Source organism: Neofelis nebulosa, chromosome 6 (genome assembly GCF_028018385.1).
Source record: "Neofelis nebulosa isolate mNeoNeb1 chromosome 6, mNeoNeb1.pri, whole genome shotgun sequence".
Classification (NCBI taxonomy): Eukaryota; Metazoa; Chordata; class Mammalia; order Carnivora; family Felidae; genus Neofelis; species Neofelis nebulosa.
In genome coordinates, this window is record NC_080787.1 from 132,909,748 (window position 1) to 132,935,879 (window position 26,132).

The window sequence follows — 26,132 nt, forward strand, 5'->3', positions numbered from 1 at the left end:
TTTGCTGTGCAGAAGCTATTTATCTTCATGAAGTCCCAATAGTTCATTTTTGCTTTTAATTCCCTTGCCTTTGGAGATGTGTCAGGTAAGAAATTGCTGCGGCTGAGGTCAGAGAGGTCTTTTCCTGCTTTCTCCTCTAGGGTTTTGATGGTTTCCTGTCTCACATTCAGGTCCTTTATCCATTTTGAGTTTATTTTTGTGAATGGTGTGAGAAAGTGGTCTAGTTTCATCCTTCTTCATGTTGCTGTCCAGTTCTCCCAACACCATTTGTTAAAGAGACTGTCTTTTTTCCATTGGATATTCTTTCCTGCTTTGTCAAAGATTAGTTGGCCATACTTTTGTGGGTCTAGTTCTGGGGTTTCTATTCTATTCCATTGGTCTATGTGTCCTGAAGTATATTTAAAGCAAATTATTATAACTCTTTAAAAATGAGTCACAGTGACTTACGAATTCTCGTTGGAGGCTGATATGGGCTTCTTCATTGAATGGTAAAGATGAGACAATGCTTTTTATTAAAAAATAAATTTGTAATTGGGGCACCTGGGTGGCTCAGTCAGTTAAGTGTCTGGCTCTTGATTTCAGTCCAGGTTATGATCTCACAGTACATGGGATCAAGTCTGTGTCAGGCTCTGTGCTGACAATGCAGAGACTGCTTGGGTTCTCTCTCTCTCTCTCTCTCTCTCTCTCTCTCTCTCTCTCTCCCTCCCCTTCTCTTTCTCTCTCTCTAAATAAACACTTTTAAAAATTAATTTTAGTCAATCAAGCATCTGACCTCGGTCATGATCTCATGGTCCATGAGTTCGAGCCAGGCATGGAGCTCTGTGCTGACAGCTTGGAGCCTGGAGCCTGCGTCAGATTCTGTGTCTCCCTCTCTCTCTGCCCCTCCCCACCCCCACCCATGCTCTGTCTCTGTCTCTTTCTGTCTCAAAAATAAACATTAAAAAAATTTTTTTAATAATAAATAAATGGTGATAAATCCAGTCACTCAACTTAACACTGGCCTTCCATTTTCCTTCATCTCATAAACCCCTTCCAGCTTCAGATAGAGCAATGGTGCTTCATATGTGTATGCATGCATCCAGTTATTTCATTCAGTAAATATTCATTGGAATCTTCCTATGTGTCAGACACTTTTGTAAGGACTAGATCTACAACAGTGAACAACAAAAAAATCCAACTGTTATCCTAGCTCACAGAGGTAAGACAGAAAATTAGAAATGACAGCAGTAAATATACAGTAGGCAATATAAGGATAAGAACCATAGAGAAAATAAAACAGAATAAGGCAATAAGAATTGACAGAGCAATGAGAGTTGCTACTTTATAATTTTGTCCAGAAAGTCACTGACAAATTGAGAATTGATCAGATTCCTGCAGCTAATCAGGGAGTGAGCCATATAGTTATCTGAGGAAAAGGCTCTGAGACAAGATTGTCCTTGGTATGTCTGCGGCTGGCTGGGGTAGAGCAAGCCAGAGGTCAGGGAGCATGAAGAGGGTCAGACAATGTAAAGCATAAGAAATACTATTATAAGGACTTTAACTGAGAGCAGAAGTTGACAGGTTTCAAGCAGAGCTGTGATGTTATCTGAAAATGTTTCTAATTGACCATTTTGATGGCTAATGTTGTAAGGATAGACTTGACATGGGGTGGTAGGTAGAAAAGCATCCATGTCCTAATCCCTGGATCCTCTGAATATGCTTGTCATGTGGCAAAGGGGAATTAAGTTTGCAAATAGAATTAAGATTGATCACTAATCAGATGGAGAGAGAGAAGGATATTATCCTGAATTCTCTGGGTGGGCCCAATATAACCACAAAGGTCCTTATAAGTGAAAAAGTGGGGCAGGAGAGTCAGAGTCAGAGTAATGCAGTGTGAAAGATTTGACCATCACTGCTGTCTTTGAAGATGGAAGGGGGCCAGGAGTCAAGAAATGTGGGCAACCTCTAGAAGCTGGAAAAGACAAGGAAATAGATTCTCCCCAGAGAATGCAGCTAATACATTTTAAGACTTCTTATCTCCAGAAATCTAAGATAATAAACTTGCTTTGTTTGAAGCCACTAAGCCTGTGCTTATTTGTTATAGCAGCAATAGGAACTAACACAGATAGAGTGCAAAGGTGGAAACAGAGCTCAGTCAGGTTAAGCATCCGACTTCAGCTCAGGTCATGATCTCGCAGTTCATGGGTTCAAGCCCCGTGTCGGGCTCTGTGCTGACAGCTCAGAGCCTGGAGCCTGCTTTGGATTCTGTGTCTCCCCCTCTCTCTGCCCTTCTCCCGCTCACACTGTGTCTCTCTCTGTCTCTCAAAGATAAATAAACATTAAAAAATTTTTTAAAAATAAAGAGAAATACAGTTTCTATCATCAAAGAGCACATAGTCTAAAAGAGAGAGTCATATAAACAGGTAATTGTGGGACAGAGTAAAAACTGCAACACATATGTACATGTAATGTTCATCCTATCACAAAGGGAGAAGTTATCAGTCCCCTTCCTCTCTTTGGGAATTAGGAAAATGCTCCATAAAGGATATAGATGAATGGTGAGGAAGAAAAAAAGACTGGGCATGCCAGATCATAGGATCAGCACATGCAAAGGCACAGCGATATGTAATAGGGTGGCATGGTCCAGAACCATAGTTTGGAGAGTCACCAGTTTGGTAGAGTGAAAGAACATGAACTGTGATGATCATGAAGTGTTTTCCATACTAAGAACTGTAGACAGTGGGAATCATTGCAGGAGGCTAATCAGGGATTTAGTCTCTTTGCAAAGGTCATTTCAGGGGCAGTGTGGAGCATATATTGGATAAGGATGAAACTGCAGGCCATGATTGGAAACATAAGGCTTAAGAGAAGAGAGAAAGATACCAAAGTAGTAGATTCAATAGAACTTGATGACTGATTGGATATGGGTCTTGGAAGGGAGGGAATAGTCTAGCATTACTCTAGGATTTGGGTTTGGCTGATTCATCAGTGAGAATTAGGTTTGGCTATGAGTAACAAGGACAAAACATAGCAAAGGCTAGAGAAGACTGATGCTTAATTTCTTGTGCGTAAATCCAGAAGTTGCCAATGTAGGATGAACGGCTCTGCTCCACGAAGCCCTCAGAGAGCCAGGCTCCTTCCCGCATATAATTCAGTGTTCCCAACGTGTGGCTCTCAGTCATGTGGTCCAAGATGGCCACTCAAGCTCCTGTCATCACATTCAGTGTTCCCAATGTGTGGCTCTCAGTCATGTGGTCCAAGATGGCTACTCAAGTGCCTGTCATCACATTCACATTCCAGGCATCAGGATGGAGGAAGGCACAAAGAAAATAAGGGCATAAGAAAGATGCTAGCAATATTTTAAGGGTTTTCAAAAGCCACCATATGACTCATCTATTTGCATTCCTTTGGCTAAAATATAGCCACAGGGAGATTGGAGAAGTAACCTTTATTCTGAGTGGTCATTAATCTAGCTACAACCATTAAATTGCATTACTATGGAAGGATAGAAGAACAGATACTGAGAGACAACATCATCTCTGCCCCAGCTGATTGTTGGAGGATGTTATTATTGAACCAGATAGAGAGTAAAGAAGGAAAAGGTAAAGACAAAGAGAAAGAACTTGATGTGTGTCATGCTGAGTTTTAGGGGTTTAGAGACTGTAAAAATGGAGCTGTCCAATGGTTGTTAGAAAAGCAGATCCAAAGATCAGGATCAAGAAATATCCTCACAGTAAATATTTGGAAATCATTGTAAGAGAAGAGTAAAGGCGAGTTCATTCAAATGGAATCTAGAGAATATCAAAAGAAAACAATTAAAAAGATTCTTAGCAATGCCAACATTTATAGGAAACACAGAAAAAAAAGGATACAGCAAAGACACACAGAGAGAGAACCACAGGAAAGTGGCATCCTGGAAGACAAAGAAGGAACGAGTTTTGAAAATGTGTAAATAGCAGTGTTGAACCTTAGAAAGGATAAGGAAGACCAGTTAGAGAAGGAAACATACAAATTAGTCATTAAGAGATCATTGTGAAGTTGGCAAGATGATTTCAGGGTGTGATGAAGGTAGAAACCAGACTGAAGAGAGTTGAGAAGTAAGTAGATTTTTTTAATAAGTGGAATGAGAATATGTACCTTTTAAAGGTGAAAATTTTTAGCAAAAGAGAAGCACAGGGTGACAGAAGAAACTTCTACACAGAGAGACTTGGATATATGTAGAAGATGAGTTCATTTACCCTAAATTTCCTTTTGAATCAAGTGATGGAGACCATGCTCACAGGGGAAGGAGAGGCAACCTGGAATTCTGAAGCAGCTGCTCTCCCACTGCAACAGCAAACCAGACTCCATGTTCACCCACAAGCACTGAACACTGGGATGGATATCCAAAGAGCTCATTTTGGCCTCTAGTTTTATTTTATATTTATTCTCTCTAATCAGATCTCTCTCTACACCACCAACTCCTGCTCCCTCACTGACCTCCCCTACTGCAAAAACCTTAACTTTTTGTTTGTTTGTTTGTTTGTTTGTTTGTTTAATAGCATCTTGATTTTTAATTTCTAGAACTGGAAGGATGTGAATATGAACCAGCCATATTTTTACATGTTTTTACTACATGTAGAAAGCCTGTAAGAAGTAGGAGAAAATTAAACCAATCCAGAGAAAGAGAAGAGAAAAGAGAAGTGGGAAGGGGAAGACAAGAGGAATGTGATGGTTACTGAACCCCTGGTTCTGGGCCTGACAGCCCTCCAGCCAATCAGACTCCTGGCCTACACAGCTCCTCTTCCCCTCCATGAGGTACCCCATGAATGTCCGATAATTTCCCCTTTTTGGTTAGATTAAGTTCAGGAGTGATTACTCTGAATACACATGAAGACTTATGTAATCCCCCCACACCTGGAAGTATACTCAGATGGGAAGAAATAGAATAATCATGTAGGTCTGGGCAGCCAAGCAACCAGAACAAATATGCATGGCTTCATTGTGGTCAAAAACTCCAGACAAATGAGCACACAATACCCAGCAACTGTTTTGGAGAAATGATGGCAAATCCCTCTGAAGGTCAAAGTTCAGCTGTTTGGGAACTTAGAGAACTTTGGAATAGAGAAGTACAGGAAGATACAGAAGTATACAAAGATACAGAAGTTAGGAAGAAATATGAGCATGAAGAAAATAAGGCAGATACAGAGTTCTACTGGAATTAGGAAAACTAAAAGTAAGGGCACGTGAGTGGCTCAGTCAGTTAAGCTCCCAACTCTTGGTCTTTTTTTTTTTTTTTTCGATTATTTTTTTATTCAAGTATAATTAACACACAATGTTATATTAGTTTCAGGTGTACAATATAATGATTCAATAATTCTACACATTTTTCAGTGCTCATCATGATAAGAATCCTTTTAATCCCCTTTATCTATTTCACCCAACCCCCTAGCCACCTCCCCTCTGGTAACCATGATTTTGTTCTCTATTTAGAACGATACTTTTCTGTTTGTCTCTTTTTTCTCTTTTTCATTTGTTTTTCCCAACTCTTGGTCTTGGCTCAGGTCATAGTCTCACAGTTCAAGAGATGGAGCCCCAAGTTGGGATGTGGGCTGACAGGGTGGAGTCTGCTTGGGATTCTCTCTCTCCCTCTTTCTCTGCCCCTCCACTGCTCATGCTCTCTCTCTCTCAAAATAAATAAACTTCAAAAAAGAAAGAAAACTAAAAATGAATTGCTTGAGAATAACTGAATGAATTAATTACTTTACCAAATGGAGTAATGCACTGAGGCTCAGGGATTGCTTTGGGTAAATACAGATTGTCAAGATGACCCAAGGACACTAATTTTAATACCAAACAGCTTGTTAATAAAAGAAAGGATAAGAACCATGTGATCCTCTCAATAGCTGCTGAAAAAGTATTTGACAAAATACAGCATCCTTTCTTGATTAAAAACTCTCAAAAAAGCAGGGATACAACGATCATACCTCAAGATCATAAAGGCCATATACAAAAGACCCACTGCTAATATCATCCTCCATGGGGAAAAACTGAGAGCTTTTCCCCCTAAGGTCAGAAACATGACAAGGATGTCCACTCTCATCACTGTTATTCAACATCATGGGTTGGAAGTCCTCACATCGGCAATCAGACAACACAAAGAAATAAAGGCATCCGAATCAGCAAGGAGGAAGCCAAACTTTCACTCTTCGCAGATGATATGATACTCTATGTGGAAAACCCAAAAGCCTCCACCAAAAAACTGCTAGAACTGATACATGAATTCAGCTAAGTCGTAGGATATAAAATCAATGTACAGAAATAGGTTGCATTTCTATGCACCAATAATGAAGCAGCAAAAAGAGAAATCAAGGAATCAATCCCATTTACAATTGCACCAAAAACCATAAAATACCTAGGAATAAACTTAACCAAAGAGGTGAAAAACCTATACACTGAAACCCATAGAAAGCTTATGAAAAGAATTGAAGAAAACATTAAAAAATCGAAAAACATTCCATGCTCATGGATTGGAAGAACAAATATTGTTAAAATGTCAGTACTTCCCAGAGCAATCTACATATTCAATGCAATAACTATCAAAATAACACCAGCATTCTTCACAGAGCTAGAACAAACAATCCTAAAATTTTTATGGAACCAGAAAAGACCCTGAATAGCCAAAGCAATCCTAAAAAAGAAAACCAAACCTGGAGGCATCACAATTACAAACTTCAAGCTGTATTACAAGCTGTAATCATCAAGACAGTATGGTAATGGCACAAAAACAGACACATAGATCAATGGAACAGAATAGAGAATCCAGAAATGGACCCACAAACGTATGGCCAACTAATCTTTGACAAAGCCGGAAAGAATATGCAATGGTGTAAAGACAGTCTCTTCAGCAAGTGATGCTAGGAAAACTGAACAGCGACATGCAGAAGAATGAACCTGGATCAATTTCTTACACCAGACACAAAAATAAACTCAAAATGGATGAAAGACCTCAACGTAAGACAGGCAGCCATCAAAATCCTAGTGGAAAAGGCAGGCAAAAACCTCTTTGAGCTCAGCCACAGCAACTTCTTACTTGACATGTCTCTGGAAGCAAGGGAAACAAAAGCAAAAATGAACTATTGGGACCTCATCAAGATAAAAACTTCTGCAGAGCAGAGGAAACAATCAGCAAAACTAAAAGGCAACCAAAAGAATGGGAGAAGCAACAATAGCCAAATTATGGAAAGAGCCTAAATGTCCATCAACTGATGAATGGATAAAGAAATTGTGGTTTATATACACAATGGAATACTACGTGGCAATGAGAAAAAATGAAATATGGCCTTTTGTAGCAACGTGGATGGAACTGGAGAGTGTGATGCTAAGTGAAATAAGCCATACAGAGAAAGACAGATACCATATGGTTTCACTCTTATGTGGATCCTGAGAAACTTAACAGAAACCCATGGGGGAGGGGAAGGAAAAAAAAAAAAAAGAGGTTAGAGTGGGAGAGAGCCAAAGCATAAGAGACTGTTAAAAACTGAGAACAAACTGAGGGTTGATGGGGGGTGGGAGGGAGGGCAGGGTGGGTGATGGGTATTGAGGAGGGCACCTTTTGGGATGAGCACTGGGTGTTGTATGGAAACCAATTTGACAGTAAATTTCATATATTAAAAAATAAAAAATAAAAAAATAAAAATAAAAATAAAAAATAAAAAAATAAAAAATAAAAAAAAAGAATGGGAGAAGATATTTGCAAATGATACATCAGTTAGTATCCAAAATCTATAAAGAACTTATCAAACTCAACACCCAAAAAACAAATAGTCCAGTGAAGAAATGGGCCGAAGACATGAATAGACACTTTTCTAAAGAAGACATCCAGATGGCTAACAGACACATGAAAAAATGCTCAACATCACTTGTCATCAGGGAAATTCAAAACAAAACCACGATGAGATACCACCTCACACCTGTCAGAATGGCTAAAATTAATAACTCGGGCAACGACAGATGTTGGCGAGGATGCAGAGAAAGAGAAACCCATTTGCATGGCTGGTGGGAATGGAAACTGGTGCAGCCACTCTGGGAAACAGGATGGAGACTCCTGAATAAATTACAAATAGAACTACCCTAGGACCCAGCAATTGCTAGGTATTTATCCAAAGGACACAGGAGAGCTGATTTGGAGGGGCACATGCACCCCAATGTTTATAGCAGCACTATTGACAATTGCCAAAGTACGGAAAGAGCCCAAATGTCCATGGACTGATGAACAGATAAAGAAGTGGTATATATATATATATATATATACACACACACACACACACACACACACACACACACACACACACAATGGAGTATTACTTGGCAATCAAAAAGAATTAAATCTTGCCATTTGCAACAATGTGGATGGAACTAGAGTGTATTGTACTAAGCTAAATAAGTCAGTCAGAGAAAGACAAATATCATATGATTCCACTCATATGTGGGATTTAAGATACAAAACAGATGAACATACGGTAAGATATACAAAAATAATATAAAAAACAGAGAGGGAGACAACCTATAAGAGTTGTCTTAAATACAGAGAACAAACTGAGGGTTGCTGGTGGGATGTTTGGTGGGGGAAAGGCTAGATGGGTGATGGGCAATAAGGAGGACACTTGTTGGGATGAGCACCAGGTGTTATGTGTAAGTGATGAGTCACTAAATTCTATCCCTGAAATTATTATTACACTATATGTTAACTTAGATTTAAAAAGAAAAAAAAGTTCGTGGTGTGAGGAGAAAAAAGAAAATACCAAACTGTTTGGCATTAGTAATTGCCATCCCATCAAATACTAAAAGTTAATTTCACTTAAGCAAGTATTTACTGAACACCTATTAAGGACACAGATAGAAGAATTCAAAATAAACTGAGGCACAGTTCTAACCTCAAAAGTTCAAATGTTATGGGGAAGACAAGACAACATCCATGAAATAAAAAGACGCCAATATGTAATATTTTACCTCGAGATTTCAGTAACATAGGAGGAATTGAAGGCTTTGCCTCTCCCCTTATGACACTAGAGGATTCCACTTCCTAAATTGGACCAGCCTAGAAAGGAAAATGTAGAACCTTGAGAATTACCAACACTTTTTGCCCACTGAAAACTCAAAATATTAAACCAGAAACATATGGAAGAAAACTAAGCTTGGCCAACTGGTACGCAGTGGAGGGCTTGAAATATATCTGTATCCCCCCCACTAGGTACACTCATGTGAAGCTGAACATAAAGAGAATGTCTGAGGATGTTGAATTATATCTTACCCACAGTATGGACTTGAGGTCATAAAAATGACAGCAAACAAGGAGAAAACAAGGAGAAAAAATATAAAAATATTAAAACTTGTGCTGTCCAAAAAAATTAAGAAGAGAGAGAGATGTTTGCTTTAAATTTCACAAATACTTCCATAAGCGTTATTGTTATTATAATCCTCAGAATCTAAAGATGAGAGTAAAATTGGGATCACATAAATAATCCATTAACAAAGCAAACTCAACCACAAGTAAAAAGTGCTGAGTGAAAGTCTGAATGAACAAAGGTTACATTAAATGATCCTAGGGCTATTTTTATTATTCACATGTCTCTAGGGAAGAAGGAAACTGTTTAATCATACAATTGCTCAGATTTTACTGCAATGCAAGTTTCAATTCTCTGTATCTCCATAAAATTGCAATTTTTAAAAATATATGCCTTTACAGGGAAAAAAAACCAGTCCTAATACAATCCAGCAGTATTTTCCAGGCCAACGCTTACTTTCACACTCATGGAGTGAAAATGTTTAACTGACTTGAAACACATAAAAACATGCTTATTATTTTATGCACCCATACTCATTTTGGATTCTTCATATTACTCTCCCCAGGCATTCCGATGAGTTCTGAGAAAAACTCTGTTGAGATTATATTTCGTCTACACTATTACAAGAAGGAAGATTTGGCAGTCTTGTAATTTGGTGGTGGTTTTTAACTCAAATTCCAGATTAAAGAGGTTTAAATTACTGCAATCACAGTTCTTTAGAACAGATCAGTGAATCTCCAGAGACTTACCTTTCTTAGAAATTATACAAATGAAAAATGAAAGAAATGACATCTTCTTTAGTCCTTTTGCAGATCCATCCTCTAGATGTTATAGACACTCTTCATCTTAATTCTAACCCATTTAAAATATCTGAGGAGAGTGCAGCCACTCTGGAAAGCAGTGTGGAGGTTCCTCAGAAAATTAAAAATAGACCTACCCTATGACCCAGCAATAGCACTGCTAGGAATTTACCCAAGGGATACAGGAGTACTGATGCATAGGGGCACTTGTACCCCAATGTTTATAGCAGCACTCTCAACAATAGCCAAATTATGGAAAGAGCCTAAATGTCCATCAACTGATGAATGGATAAAGAAATTGTGGATTATATACACAATGGAGTACTACATGGCAATGAGAAAGAACGAAATATGGCCCTTTGTAGCAACGTGGATGGAACTGGAGAGTGTGATGCTAAGTGAAATAAGCCATACAGAGAAAGACAGATACCATATGTTTTCACTCTTATGTGGATCCTGAGAAACTTAACAGAAACCCATGGGGGAGGGGAAGGAAAAAAAAAAAAAAGAGGTTAGAGTGGGAGAGAGCCAAAGCATAAGAGACTGTTAAAAACTGAGAACAAACTGAGGGTTGATGGGGGGTGGGAGGGAGGGCAGGGTGGGTGATGGGTATTGAGGAGGGCACATTTTGGGATGAGCACTGGGCGTTGTATGGAAACCGATTTGACAATAAATTTCATATATTGAAAAAAAATAAAAAATAAAATAAAATAAAATAAAATAAAATATCTGAGACAAAGGTAAAAGGATCCTATAACAACTTTGGGTAAGCTTTCCATTAACTACTATTTTCATGGACCATGGCACTTCCTGAGGTTAATGGTTAACTCCACCTGATGGCCTGCAAGGTAGGTGGTGAATTCAGCTCAATGAGTCTCAAGGGATCTTGAGACCATTTAAATCCATATTTAGAAAGAACTACTGGGGAGGGGCACCTGGTTGGCTCAGTTGTTTGAGCATCCGACTCTTGATTTTGGCTCAGATCAAGATCTCATGGTTCGTGAGACAGAGCCACGCATAGTGCTCTGCACTGGCAGTGCGAAGCCTGCTTGGGATTCTCTCTCCCTCTCTCTCTGCCCCTCCCCTGCTCATGCCTGCTCTCTCTCTCTCTCTCTAAATAAATAAACTTAAAAACAATAAATAACTGCTGGGGAAATATATACGAGATGGCATCAAATTTTTGAAGACTTTCAAGAAAGTGGATTCCAGAACACAAGAACAGTAACTCCAAAAAAATCTTCAGTGTCTAGCAACCCTCATCATCAATTTTCATTGTCACTGTCAAGATATTTTAATCTGGAGCCTGGAAAATAGATGCATGACACAACTAATCTCTGAATGTTAACTCATCTGCCAAAGGTGTGTGCACGTAACTCACATCTGCACTTTAAGAAAGAAGAGTTCAGAGCCCTCCTCATTTCTAAAGATTCTAAGCCAGAATGACTTCCATTCTCTTTAGAATAAAATATTGATTCCAGGAGGATGAAGCAAACACCTGTCCCATTTCTATTTACCAGAAGTAGTCAGGATATGAGTTTTTCAAATTTTATTGTTCTCTTTGATTCTTCTGTGTGAAATTTGTTTTTACATGGGAAACATGAATGTGAACATGTGCTTTAAGGACTTAAAAGGAAACACACTCTTTAAATGCTAAGTGTGTCTATAATTATTTAGCATCTGCTTAAATAAAGGTAAGAATTGCTCCAAAGAAAGACTGTTACTTATTTTTGTTGATCATAAGATCCTGGAGAAGAAGGTGGGATTTTGCAAGGGAAGAAAATAATGCCCAAAGAGTATAACAAGGAGAAACTAGGTAAAAATTATGATTGTTACGAGTTGAAAATGTCCGAGGCCAAAGACTATTTTCTTTTTCTCTTTCTTTCTTTCTTTCTTTCTTTCTTTCTTTCTTTCTTTCTTTCTTTCTTTTTTTAATCACATCAAATCTCAATTCATATTACAGACTACATCATGCTGTGGAGTTTGTTGCTCTGTCAAATAGCAACCAAGAACTCGGGTAGCATTATGTTCTTAACCATAATGTGGCTTGAAGAACAAATTGAGGAGACCGAACATAAGATGGTTACAGATTTGCAAGTCAGGACACAAAGAATAGATCTGTGAGTATTCCAAAACCAATGTTTATGGAAAGAAGTGCCCAACCATTTCCAAGGAAAGAATAAAACAAAGTAAAGAAGTAGAAGGAGAACTTGGAAACATTATAAGAAGAGGTAGAGAGAAGAGTAGAAATAAAAGCAAAGGGAAAAGATGAAAGTATCAGCTTGCATACAATAATGATCATGACTATGAGAGAAGCTGAATGCTTATCCACATGTATATACATGCATGGATTCAAAAGACTTGTATTTTGCACCCAGATTTAGACCTCAATGGTGACATGACCATAGCACACGCATTGGTTTGCTAGGGCTGCCAAAATAACGTACCACAGATCCAGTGGTGTAACCAACAAACATTGATTTTCTCACAGTTCTGGAGGCTAGAAGTCAGAGATCAAAATGTGGGCAGGATTGGAAGCCTTGTTGATGACCATTCTTTTTTTCTCTGTCCTCACATGGTCTTCCTTGTTTTCCTGTCTATATCCTGACTTCCTCTACTTATAAAGACACCAGTCATACTGGGCTAGGATCCACCTAATGACCTCTCTTTAACTTACTTACCTTGTTAAAGGCTGTGTCTCTAAATACAGTCACATTGTGAGGTGCTGGGGGTTAGTACTTCAACATATGAAGAGAGGGCACATACTCGGCCCATAACAGCACATTATGTAATCTTTTCAAGGTTCCTTTGATTAAAAAGAGGACGATAATGAGAAGTAACTCATAACATTATTATAATGACTAAATGAAATAATACATTTTTTGAAGTAATACATTTTAAAAGTTAAATGCCAACAATAGGAAAATAGCTAATTACACAATATCCATACAACTGAATATTAAGCAAAAAAAAAAAATAGGAAAAGGTTATAATCACATAAAATAATACCTATTATATTAAGTATCCTTTAAAAAGAATCTTTTTTGAGAGGTATGTGAATATACATAAATATATTTAGTTTTGTTTTGGGGGGGGTTCTGGTATTTGTTTGTTTGTTTATATATTTATTTATTTATTTATTAGAGAGACAGAGAGAAAGCATGCCCAGAGGGGCAGCAGGAAAAGGATAGAGAGGCTCTTAAGCAGGCTCTGCACCCAGCCCAGAGCCTGACCCTGGGCTCCTTCTCACCACCATGAGAACATGACCTGAGCTGAAATCAAGAGTTAGATGCTTAACTGACTGAGCCACCCAGGTGCCCCAAGTTTTTAACAAAAATATTTATTGGAGGAAAACAGATTGAAATGTTAATTATAGCTAAATTTGGGTGGTGAAATTTTCAGATACAATCTTCATTCTTCCTATATTAATTTTTATTTTGTAAGTTATCTACAATGTGCATGCATTTGTTTTATTTTATTTTGCATCAGGACAATACTCAAATTAAATATTGAAAGTCAAGTGTACTGTCAGCCTCCAACCCTCCCCATCCCCAAGCCCTGCTACACGAATGGCTACTTTCAGCTCCTTTCCCTGTATCTTCTGATACCTACCTCCATGTTTCTAACACAGGTTTTAACCTTTTTTTTTCTTTTTTGTTAAGCTTATTTATCGATTTTGAGAGAGAGGGTGTCCCTAACCATTGTTTCTTGATATTCCCACTTTTTCTATTGACTTCCTACCATGGTAATGAGGCATTAGGCCTCTCACACTTACAATTCCTCACCTATAGGCATTTTCCCTCCCCTAACATCCTCATATAGTTGTATTAAACTGTTATTAAATACGTATTCTGAGTTTACATTTTATAACAAATGAAATCTCTTTCTTAGTTCTAAAAAGTGACATTTGTCATCGATTGTCATCTCTTCTCCCAAAAGTCAGTCTTTTATATGGAAAGGAAAAAGGTTATATTTTAGTTAAAACCATTCTTAAAAATAAAATAACATAATGGGGCACCTGGGTGGCTCAGTCAGTTAAGCACTGGACTCTTAATTTTGGCTCAGGTCATGACTTCACGATTTGTGAGATTGAGCCCCATGTCAGGCTCTGTGCTGACAGTGGGGAGCCTCTCAAAATAAATAAATAAACAGAAAGAAGAAAGAAAGAAAGAAAGAAAGAAAGAAAGAAAGAAAGAAAGAAAGAAAGAAAGAAAAGAAAAAAGAAACAAAGACAATAATGTGAGAATGATTTATCATATAATTTACATGACAGAAGTAAATATATACATATGATAGCTTTAATATATACATCTATGCTTAAATTTTGGCTTTGTCATTTACTAGCTGCGGTGGTTTGGGAAAAGATACTTAACCCCTCCTAGGCTGATGTAGGTGTGGAGGTCAGTGGGAATGTCCACGCTGACTGGAGGAAGAAAGGAAGGGAGAGGACATTCCAGGCGGCAGGGATGGCAGCAAAATAGCAAGAGCAGGAAAGCACATGATTGGTGGTGAGGGTCAGACAGGGGTTGCTGCAGCATAAAGTACTGAGTAGGGCAGAGTATTTGCTATGGCTGCTGTAACACATTACCACAAACATGGTGGCTTAAAACAACGTAAATCTGCAAACTGAATATAGCAATTCATTAAAACTCCAAACCGAAATGCACTTGGAAAATTCTAGCACCCTAGATTTGGAAAGTTATGACCTAGTAGGAGAGAAAATCCAGTCTCTTGCTTCTCTTGCTGTTGGTTTGCAATTCTCCTGGGAGCTTCTCCGGTATAATCTGAAATTGAAGCCCACATTCAGAAGGCAGAGAGAGACCAAAATAAAGAGGCAGGCCACTCCAGGTTGGTAAGCAGTAGTTTTACTAAGCAAAGGGAACTTACAGATGGAGCTTGTCTTGGGTGATAGCAAGACGAATGGATCCCTGTACCCACCTTCCAAATGTTAATAGTTTGCAGAGACAGAGAAAGGCCTTTGCTGGGTTTAGGCAAGTATCCTGTGCAGGTGTGCTCAATACCACATCATTATCTCAAGGTCATGTCCTTGGAGCAGCCTCTGGGAGCAGAAAAGGCAGGCTGAACCCACATCCCAAGGACAGGGGAGGGAATGAGGAGCCATGGATCACCTGGGTCTAGCTTATGGGTCAACCAGCAGTCACATCTTTTTGATGACCTTCCCCAACACTTGCCCCTCTGTTTATTTATTAATCCATCTAACAAATATTGAATGAGTGCCTACTACATATCAGGTAATGTTGCAAGCAATCAAGATATAGCTACGAACAAGACACAAACCCTTTATTCTAGTAAGACTTAAAAACTATGTGGGCGGAGGAGTTCCGGAAGATGGCGGCGTAGGAGGACGCTGGGCTCACCGCGCGTCCTGCTGATCACTTAGATTCCACCTACACCTGCCTAAAGAACCCAGAAAACCGCCAGAGGATTAGCAGAACGGAGTCTCCGGAGCCAAGCGCAGACGAGAGGCCCACGGAAGAGGGTAGGAAGGGCGGCGAGGCGGTGCGCGCTCCACAGACTGGCGGGAGGGAGCCGGGGCGGAGGGGCGGCTCGCCGGCCAAGCAGAGCCCCCGAGTCGGGCTGGCAAAAGCGGAGGGGCCGGATGGACTGTGTTCCGACAGCAAGCGCGACTTAGCGTCTGGGAGGTCAGAAGTTAACAGCTCTGCTCAGAAAGCGGGAAGGCTGGAGGACAAAGGGAGGGAGAGCTGCTGAGCCCCCGGACGGCAGAGCTCAGCTTGGCGGGGAACAAAGGCGCTCGCCAGCGCCATCTCCCCCGCCCATCCCCCAGCCAAAATCCCAAAGAGAACCAGTTCCTGCCAGGGAACTTGCTCGCTCCGCGCAAACACCCAACTCTGTGCTTCTGCGGAGCCAAACCTCCGGCAGCGGATCTGACTCCCTCCCGCTGCCACAGGGCCCCTCCTGAAGTGGATCACCTAAGGAGAAGCGAGCTAAGCCTGCCCCTCCCGCCCCCGTGCACCTTGCCTACCCACCCCAGCTAATACGCCAGCTCCCCAGCACCACAAGCCTGGCAGTGTGCAAGTAGACCAGACGGGCCACACCACCCCACAGTGAATCCCGCCCCTAGGAGAGGGGAAGAGAAGGCACACACCAGTCTGACTGTGGCCCCAGCGGTGGGCTGGGGGCAGACATCAGGTCGGACTGCGGCCCCGCCCACCAACTCCAGTTATACACCACAGCACGGGGGAAGTGCCCTGCGGGTCCTCACCACTCCAGGGACTGTCCAAAATGACCAAACGGAAGAATTCCCCTCAGAAGAATCTCCAGGAAATAACAACAGCTAATGAACTGATCAAAAAGGATTTAAATAATATAACAGAAAGTGAATTTAGAATAATAGTCATAAAATTAATCGCTGGGCTTGAAAACAGTATACAGGACAGCAGAGAATCTCTTGCCACAGAGATCAAGGGACTAAGGAACAGTCACGAGGAGCTGAAAAACGCTTTAAATGAAATGCAAAACAAAATAGAAACCACGACGGCTCGGATTGAAGAGGCAGAGGAGAGAATAGGTGAACTAGAAGATAAAGTTATGGAGAAAGAGGAAGCTGAAAGAAAGAGAGATAAAAAAATCCAGGAGTATGAGGGGAAAATTAGAGAACTAAGTGATACACTAAAAAGAAATAATATACGCATAATTGGTATTCCAGAGGAGGAAGAGAGAGGGAAAGGTGCTGAAGGGGTACTTGAAGAAATTATAGCTGAGAACTTCCCTGAACTGGGGAAGGAAAAAGGCATTGAAATCCAAGAGGCACAGAGAACTCCCTTCAGACGTAACTTGAATCGATCTTCTGCACGACATATCATAGTGAAACTGGCAAAATACAAGGATAAAGAGAAAATTCTGAAAGCAGCAAGGGATAAACATGCCCTCACATATAAAGGGAGACCTATAAGACTCGTGACTGATCTCTCCTTTGAAACTTGGCAGGCCAGAAAGGCTTGGCACGATATCTTCAGTGTGCTAAACAGAAAAAATATGCAGCCGAGAATCCTTTATCCAGCAAGTCTGTCATTTAGAATAGAAGGAGAGATAAAGGTCTTCCCAAACAAACAAAAACTGAAGGAATTTGTCACCACGAAACCAGCCCTACAAGAGATCCTAAGGGGGATCCTGTGAGACAAAGTACCAGAGACATCACTACAAGCATAAAACATACAGACATCACAATGACTCTAAACCCGTATCTTTCTATAATAACACTGAATGTAAATGGATTAAATGCACCAACCAAAAGACATAGGGTATCAGAATGGATAAAAAAACAAGACCCATCTATTTGCTGTCTACAAGAGACTCATTTGAGATCTGAGGACACCTTTAGATTGAGAGTGAGGGGATGGAGAACTATTTATCATGCTACTGGAAGCCAAAAGAAAGCTGGAGTAGCCATACTTATATCAGACAAACTAGACTTTAAATTAAAGGCTGTAACAAGAGATGAAGAAGGGCATTATATAATAATTACAGGGTCTATCCATCAGGAAGAGCTAACAATTATAAATGTCTATGCGCCAAATACCGGAGCCCCCAGATATATAAAACAGTTACTCATAAACATAAGCAACCTTATTGATAAGAATGTGGTCATTGCAGGGGACTTTAACACACCACTTACAGAAATGGATAGATCATCTAGACACACAGTCAATAAAGAAACAAGGGCCCTGAATGATACATTGGATCAGATGGACTTGACAGATATATTTAGAACTCTGCATCCCAAAGCAACAGAATATACTTTCTTCTCGAGTGCACATGGAACATTCTCCAAGATAGATCATATACTGGGTCACAAAACAGCCCTTCATAAGTTTACAAGAATTGAAATTATACCATGCATACTTTCAGACCACAATGCTATGAAGCTTGAAATCAACCACAGGAAAAAGTCTGGAAAACCTCCAAAAGCATGGAGGTTAAAGAACACCCTACTAACGAATGAGTGGGTCAACCAGGCAATTAGAGAAGAAATTAAAAAATATATGGAAACAAATGAAAATGAAAATACAACAATCCAAACGCTTTGGGACGCAGCGAAGGCAGTCCTGAGAGGAAAATACATTGCAATCCAGGCCTATCTCAAGAAACAAGAAAAATCCCAAATACAAAATCTAACAGCACACCTAAAGGAAATAGAGGCAGAACAGCAAAGGCAGCCTAAACCCAGCAGAAGAAGAGAAATCATAAAGATCAGAGCAGAAATAAACAATATAGAATCTAAAAAAACTGTAGAGCAGATCAACGAAACTAAGAGTTGGTTTTTTGAAAAAATAAACAAAATTGACAAACCTCTAGCCAGGCTTCTCAAAAAGAAAAGGGAGATGACCCAAATAGATAAAATCATGAATGAAAATGGAATTATTACAACCAATCCCTCAGAGATACAAACAATTATCAGGGAATACTATGAAAAATTATATGCCAACAAATTGGACAACCTGGAAGAAATGGACAAATTCCTAAACACCCACACTCTTCCAAAACTCAATCAGGAGGAAATAGAAAGCTTGAACAGACCCATAACCAGCGAAGAAATTGAATCGGTTATCAAAAATCTCCCAACAAATAAGAGTCCAGGACCAGATGGCTTCCCAGGGGAGTTCTACCAGACGTTTAAAGCAGAGATAATACCTATCCTTCTCAAGCTATTCCAAGAAATAGAAGGGAAGGAAAACTTCCAGACTCATTCTATGAAGCCAGTATTACTTTGATTCCTAAACCAGACAGAGACCCAGTAAAAAAAGAGAACTACAGGCCAATATCCCTGATGAATATGGATGCAAAAATTCTCAATAAGATACTAGCAAATCGAATTCAACAGCATATAAAAAGAATTATTCACCATGATCAAGTGGGATTCATTCCTGGGATGCAGGGCTGGTTCAACATTCGCAAATCGATCAACGTGATACATCACATTAACAAAAAAAAAGAGAAGAACCATATGATCCTGTCAATCGATGCAGAAAAGGCCTTTGACAAAATCCAGCACCCTTTCTTAATAAAAACCCTTGAGAAAGTCGGGATAGAAGGAACATACTTAAAGATCATAAAAGCCATTTATGAAAAGCCCACAGCTAACATCATCCTCAATGGGGAAAAACTGAGAGCTTTTTCCCTGAGATCAGGAACACGACAGGGATGCCCACTCTCACCGCTGCTGTTTAATATAGTGCTGGAAGTTCTAGCATCAGCAATCAGACAACAAAAGGAAATCAAAGGCATCCAAATTGGCAAAGATGAAGTCAAGCTTTCGCTTTTTGCAGATGACATGATATTATACATGGAAAATCCGATAGACTCCACCAAAAGTCTGCTAGAACTGATACATGAATTCAGCAAAGTTGCCGGATACAAAATCAATGTACAGAAATCAGTTGCATTCTTATACACTAACAATGAAGCAACAGAAAGACAAATAAAGAAACTGATCCCATTCACAATTGCACCAAGAAGCATAAAATACCTAGGAATAAATCTAACCAAAGATGTAAAAGATCTGTATGCTGAAAACTATAGAAAGCTTATGCAGGTAATTGAAGAAGATATAAAGAAATGGAAAGACATTCCCTGCTCATGGATTGGAAGAATAAATATTGTCAAAATGTCAATACTACCCAAAGCTATCTACACATTCAATGCAATCCCAATCAAAATTGCACCAGCATTCTTCTCGAAACTAGAACAAGCAATCCTAAAATTCATATGGAACCACAAAAGGCCCCGAATAGCCAAAGTAATTTTGAAGAAGAAGACCAAAGCAGGAGGCATCACAATCCCAGACTTTAGCCTCTACTACAAAGCTGTCATCATCAAGACAGCATGGTATTGGCATAAAAACAGACACATAGACCAATGGAATCGAATAGAAACCCCAGAACTAGACCCACAAACGTATGGCCAACTCATTTTTGACAAAGCAGGAAAGAACATACAATGGAAAAAAGACAGTCTCTTTAACAAATGGTGCTGGGAGAACTGGACAGCAACATGCAGAAGGTTGAAACTAGACCACTTTCTCACACCATTCACAAAAATAAACTCAAAATGGATAAAGGACCTGAATGTGAGACAGGAAACCATCAAAACCTTAGAGGAGAAAGCAGGAAAAGACCTCTCTGACCTCAGCCGTAGCAATCTCTTACTCGGCACATCCCCAAAGGCAAGGGAATTAAAAGCAAAAGTGAATTACTGGGACCTTATGAAGATAAAAAGCTTCTGCACAGCAAAGGAAACAACCAACAAAACTAAAAGGCAACCAACGGAATGGGAAAAGATATTTGCAAATGACACATCGGACAAAGGGCTAGTATCCAAAATCTATAAAGAGCTCATCAAACTCCACACCCAAAAAACAAATAACCCAGTGAAGAAATGGGCAGAAAACATGAATAGACACTTCTCTAAAGAAGACATCCGGATGGCCAACAGGCACATGAAAAGATGTTCAACGTCGCTCCTCATCAGGGAAATACAAATCAAAACCACACTCAGATACCACCTCACGCCAGTCGGAGTGGCCAAAATGAAGAAATCAGGAGACTATAGATGCTGGAGAGGATGTGGAGAGACGGGAACCCTCTTGCACTGTTGGTGGGAATGCAAATTGGTGCAGCCGCTCTGGAAAGCAGTGTGGAGGTTCCTCAAAAAATTAAAAATAGACCTACCCTATGACCCAGCAATAGCACTGCTAGGAATTTATCCAAGGGATACAGGAGTACTGATGCATAGGGGCACTTGTACCCCAATGTTTATAGCAGCACTCTCAACAATCGCCAAATTATGGAAAGAGCCTAAATGTCCATCAACTGATGAATGGATAAAGAAATTGTGGTTTATATACACAATGGAATACTACGTGGCAATGAGAAAGAATGAAATATGGCCTTTTGTAGCAACGTGGATGGAACTGGAGAGTGTGATGCTAAGTGAAATAAGCCATACAGAGAAAGACAGATACCATATGGTTTCACTCTTATGTGGATCCTGAGAAACGTAACAGAAACACATGGGGGAGGGGAAGGGAAAAAAAAAAAAAAAGAGGTTAGAGTGGGAGAGAGCCAAAGCATAAGAGACTGTTAAAAACTGAGAACAAACTGAGGGTTGATGGGGGGTGGGAGGGAGGGCAGGGTGGGTGATGGGTATTGAGGAGGGCACCTTTTGGGATGAGCACTGGGTGTTGTATGGAAACCAATTTGACAGTAAATTTCATATATTAAAAAATAAATAAATTAAAAAAAAAATAAAAAAAATAAAAAATAATAAAAAATAAAAACTATGTGGGCAAGAGGCACCTGGATGGCTCAGTCAGTTAGGCATCTGACTCTTGATTTCTGCTCAGGCCATGATCACGCTGTTTGTGAGTTCAAGCCCTGCCTTGGGCTCTGCCCTGACAGTGCAGAGCCTTCATAGGATTCTCTCTTTCTCAAAAATAAATAAACTTTTTTTTAATGTGGGCAAGAAAGACAATTAAAGAAAAATAAGGAAAATAAATAAATAAACTCCCAGTAATGGTAACTGCAATGAATAACAATAATAAGGGAGAACTGGGGATAGGGAGATAGGAGGAGGGAAGGGAAGGAAGGTAGGGAAGGAGTAAAGGAGGAAGGGCAGAAAAGTGGGAGAAGCTCTTTTACCCAGAGTGGCCTGAGAAGACCTCTTCAAAAAGATGCTTGAATGTAGTGAAGGAGCGAGCCAGGCAAAGATCCAGAGAAGAGCTTTGCAAGCAGAAGGAACAGGAATGCAAGGACCTGAAGACCAGTATAGCCAGAGAAAAGTGACGAGAGAATGGTGGGAGACATAGGCAGGGACTAGATCCTGTCTGAGCACGTAGACCATACTGAGGCATTGTCATGTCTTTCTCTTTGTCTATTTGTTTGTTGCTGTTTTCAAAATGATGACAAATTGTTGGAGTATTCTGAGGGGCATGACAGGACCTCTTTTCAGCAGCCAGCACTTTTGTGTTTGTACATTTCTTAGCACTTCCCCCAGAATGGGTTCTCTGTAAATTCTGTACATTGTTTGAAGTGATTCTAGACACTTCCATCCCAGCTTCCCACCTGATGCAGGTAAGGACTTCCTTCAGAAGTGGCCATTAGACTTTCCAATGAGAACACAGAAAGTTGTAGGGGGTGGGGAACGTTCACAATGACAGTGGGGCTAGAATGGCAGTGAGGGAGCCCATCTTAGCCTGGTCACCCATGACCATGGGGTGACTGCTAGAGAGTAATGTTCACATCTGTTCATATTAGCGGCATTTCCTCCATGAGGAAGGAAGGCCAGGATTAAGGCCAGGATTGCCTAACCGCAAAGTCTGAACCCTCGTCTTCTACCATGCTGCCCCAAATAGGTCAAATGACTAGAAAATAAGATTTAATTGTCATTGTAGATTGTTCCTACCAGTTTATTTTATGTAAAATTCCACATGGGTCAAATTTCATAATAGAAGTCAAGAGAACCTCTGTGTCCTAGGGCAGCAGCCTTGGAATTTTTACCATAACTTGTTTTATTAGATATTTTTTGAAATAAGTAGACCTTAATTGAAAATTAGAAGAATTTTGTCGTACATAATTTTTAAATAAATAATTTCATTTAATGAATGTTTTAGGACCTGAAATTGCTCTTCTCCAAATAAGTCTTATTTAAACAAAGACTATAGCTAAAGTGCAGAGAACAGAGCATTACCTGAGTGTTATTTATTATTATTGGTAATTTTTTGTTGCTATTTTTCTCCTAACAGACTGACTCAAGACTGCCTCATTTTCACCTCTCTGCCCTTGGTTTTGTGAATTGTATGTCTTTCAACTTTACTTCTAAGAGTACACTCACTCTTCTTCTGTCTCTCTGTCTCTCTATCTCTCTCTCTCTCTCACACACACACACACACACACACACACACACTCACACTCACACTCACATATACATTCATGTCTTCTATAGAGGAATTAACTTGAAGATTTCAGGGGCAGAATAAAATGCATTTTGCCCAAACCAACATAACAGAGATGGGGAAACTACCGGACTGGGTTTGGTGTCTCACTAACTCCCTTATGTACATCAAATGCTGGAATGATATTGTCCAGATAAAAATCTGGCCTGGGTGGCTATGGCTGTGACCCTGATTAAACTAGTCTTCATATACTATGAGCACTGGATGATAGGCCTAGAATATTAAACACAGAAGGGACTTTGAAGATATCCTCATTCAATTTACATAATAAATAGATGAAGAAACCAAGGTCTTGTTCAAGGGTTGTCAGACAATTAGGCAGCAAAATGAGACTAGAACTCACATCCTCTTACCTTTAGGGAAAGTGCCCTTCTTCAACCTATCATGCTTTATTCTGAATTCATGATCAACAGAAACTATGCATTCTTCTAAAACCTAAGTAAGGAAGAACACATCTATATGAAAATCTTGTCCTCTGATACCAATACACTATGATTTCCCTGGATGGAGCCCATCGCTCTTTTCCCATCTTCCCAACCCAGTGACTGTAACTTCTTTCTTCCAAAATGCCATGATGCTTGTGAACACTCTCTAGTAGGGACTTCAGAATTCAGAACAAATCCTTGTTGAACACGAAAGGAGATTGAGGGAACATTGCCTCTTCCAGTGTAGAAATTTTATGGTATTTCTCCCAAGTGTATAATATGTGTGTGGTTGTATTTTATGAAACTTTTATGAGAGTACTTCATTTTGGTTCTTTTCCTTTTATGGTGGGCCTGCTCCTATTATTTTTCTGTAACTGAGCTTTTATTTTTAAATATTAAATTGCGATTATGAAAAGAGGTCCTTTATTCCCAGAGCTGCATTCATGTATATGTAACTTTTTCTGACTTATGTGGCAGCAACTCCCACATCAGAGCTTCAGCCCTGGGTCCATAATTTGCAAGCATCAAATGGAGCCTCATATTGCAATGCAAATTATAGTGCCCAGGGATTGGCAGTATAATCGCCCAGTTACAAAGAAGGTAAAGAGGAAAAGAAATTACCATAATGGGCCACAAAATATACGCAAGAGAATGCTCAGAGGCCTATATGGCAGGTTTCACCACGCTTCTAAAGCTGGGCTTGCTTTCCTCTGAAAACGTGCTCTCCTTTGCAGAAAGAGATGTTGGCTCCATCTTGGAGGAACTTGATCTTCAGTTGCTTTTATGATAGTGATGGATTGGGCTGATTTACTCACATCCTCTCATCTGAACTGCGAAATGGCCAATGAGGATTTGGGATAGCTTTAGAAGCTGAACTTCAGTGGATGGGAATGTTGAAAACATGGAAATTGAGAGAGAACAGCATCCTAGGAGGAGGAAAAGAAGTGAGCAAAGGTGTCAGGACAGAAAGACCTGTCTGAGGAGAAGCACAGTCCAGTTAGGCTAAAGTGTTGGGTCAGACATTTCTGGGACATAGAGATTTGAACTTAAGCATGCATTACCCAATAGAGCTTAGAGTCTGGACCCCTAGACCCTGGTGAATGAGTTTGTCTGAGGGGAAAGCTTCCTCTGATACACTAAACATCTATCACTGAGCCAGGATTCCAGAAAACCATCTCAATGGGGGATGAAAGAAACCCGGAACTCTTCCATTTTGATTCTTAGGATCTCTCCAATTGGCAGCAAATCACCATTTCTTCTAGGATGATACATAATACAATACTGAACATAAGCAGTTCTTCCTCAAATCACTTGGAAATGGGCAAGGAATATCCCAATGTTTCTTATTCAAGAAATATTTATTAATTAAGTTATTTTAAAAAAATTTTTAATTCAATAGTTATCAAGTGCCTACTCAATATGGAGATAGAAAAAAAAAAAAAGACACTGTCCCTCCACACAGTCCCTTCTTGGACTGTTGGAGATGACAATCAGACAATTTTGGTAAACTATTGTCAAGGAAATGCTAGAGAAATGTATATGGGATCATGGGAGCCAGAGGAAGGGTACTGATCCCTCCTAGGTGGATGTAGGTGTAGAGATCAGTGGGAATGTCCAAGCTGAGTCAGATCGACAAATAGGATTTGACCAAGCAAATGGGGGCTGGAGGGAGAAAGGAAGATGGTGAGAAGGGCATTCCAAGCAACAGGGATGGCAGAAAAATAGCAGAAGCACGAAAAAGCATGACTGGTGGTGAGAGTCAGACAGACAGGGATTGCTGGAGCACAAAGTACTGAGTAGGGCATAGTAATTCCCATGGCTTCTGTAACATATTACCACAAACATGGTGGCTTAAAACAACATAAATCTATTTTCTTTACAGTCCTGGAGGTCAGAAATCCACACTCAGTCTTACTGAGCTAAAGTCAAGGTGTCAGCCATGTTGGCTCCTTCCAGAGGCTCCGAGGGAAGAATCTGTTTCCTTGCCTTCGTCTTCTACTGTGGGTCTGCATCTCTTGCCTTGTGGCTCCTTCCTTCATCTTCAAAGCAAATGTCTCCAATTTCTCCTTTTGTCATCATACCACCTTTTCCTGTGACTCTGACTTCCCTCCCATTTCCTTTTTCCTCACTGACCTGCTTGCCTCCCTCTTGAAAGGACCACTGTAATTACCTGAGACTCACACAGGTAATTTTAGGATAATTTCCCCATCTCGAGATTCTATATTTAATCACATCTGCCAAGTCCCTTTGTATAAGGTAATATTCAAAGGTACTAAGGATTGGGACGTGGACATATTTGGCGGGGGGTGGGGGGGCAGGGACTATGATTCACTCTATCACATAAGGAATGGCAGGAAATGAGTTTAGGAAGCAAAAGGGGATCCAGTAAAAGAGGGCACTATAAGCCACATAAGGAGCTTGGATAGAATCCTGCGGTCATTGGGGAACAATTATAGGGTCATAAGCAGGAGAGAAGACAGCACAGTAGAAGCTGGACTGAGGGAGACATGTTGGAAGCAGAAAGACCACTTGGGAGGGTACTGTGAAAACTCATGAGAAATGCTGTTTATGCCCAAAGGTGAAATAGTGGCCCCCACCCACACAGGTCCCTCAG

The 26,132-nt window shown here is 40.0% G+C and overlaps 1 protein-coding gene and 1 long non-coding RNA gene across 2 annotated transcripts in view; one reads left to right on the plus strand and one right to left on the minus strand.

Moving 5' to 3' along the window:
- Window positions 1-10,175, minus strand: part of LOC131514977 (uncharacterized) — a 49,290-nt gene extending 39,115 nt beyond the window's left edge. Inside the window, exons 1-2 of the long non-coding RNA XR_009263369.1 lie at window positions 10,055-10,175; window positions 8,971-9,058 (exon numbers count right to left, since the gene is read on the minus strand). This is a non-coding gene — a long non-coding RNA (uncharacterized LOC131514977). The remainder of the gene's footprint in view (window positions 1-8,970; window positions 9,059-10,054) is intronic.
- Window positions 1-26,132, plus strand: part of AIG1 (androgen induced 1) — a 319,775-nt gene that overhangs the window by 275,864 nt on the left and 17,779 nt on the right. The gene's annotated exons all lie outside the window — the stretch shown is intronic.